The sequence below is a fragment of the Limulus polyphemus genome, unplaced genomic scaffold (genome assembly GCF_000517525.1).
Source record: "Limulus polyphemus unplaced genomic scaffold, Limulus_polyphemus-2.1.2 Scaffold2963, whole genome shotgun sequence".
In the NCBI taxonomy this organism is placed as follows: Eukaryota; Metazoa; Arthropoda; class Merostomata; order Xiphosura; family Limulidae; genus Limulus; species Limulus polyphemus.
The window spans coordinates 34,172-35,039 of record NW_013668573.1 but is presented as its reverse complement, the minus strand read 5'-3'; positions in this window follow the sequence as shown (position 1 = coordinate 35,039).

Sequence of the window (868 nt, the reverse complement as noted above, 5' to 3'; positions counted from 1 at the left end):
TGAGCAACTTTATGAATACCTTTCTCCAATGACAATAGAATAAATGTTCATAACATAAAATGAAATAACACTGTCTATATATCCAATAATACACTCATCTAAACTAAAATTAATTAGTTTACGGATTACTGTTAAATCGAACAGCAATTTTCATGGAAACCTGCCCAACAGTCGTGATGTTATTAAATTCACATCCATTGACACTGTTTGTTGGCCTTATTTATTATATTACAACAATCTAATTAATCATTATTGTAGGATTTTAGTAAGTATACAACACTTAGGCCCGGCATGGCCAGGTGGTTAGGGCACTCGACTCGTAATCTGATGTCCGCGGGTTCGAATCCCCGTTCCGCCAAACATGCTCGCCCTTTCAGCCAATGGGGCTTTGTAACGTGACGGTCAATCCCACTATTCGTTGGTAAAAGAGTAGTCCAAATGTTGGGGTGGTTGACTAGATGTTTTCACTCTGGTATTACACTGCTAAATTAGGGACGGCTAACGCAGATAGCCCTCTTGTAGTTTTTTTGCGAAATTTAAAACAAACCACTTGTAACGACAATCAATTTTCTTCTTTTACAGAAAACGTAACTGAATTTGAAAGTATTTGGAATTCTTATTTCGCTTTCGAATAAAAAGTTTTGACGAATAATTGAGAATATGATGTTTTATTTCATACCAGAGTATGGGACATCAAAGGAGTAATTCATTTCCTCAATTCACAGCGAACTGTCAATGCAGAGATCTATAGCCAGCAACTGGAACGTTTAAATCAAGCCCTTCGTCAGAAACGCCCTTCACTCGCCAATCTGAAAGGTGTTCTGCTTCTCCACGAAAATGGCACGTTTGACGCAACACAAGATTATGG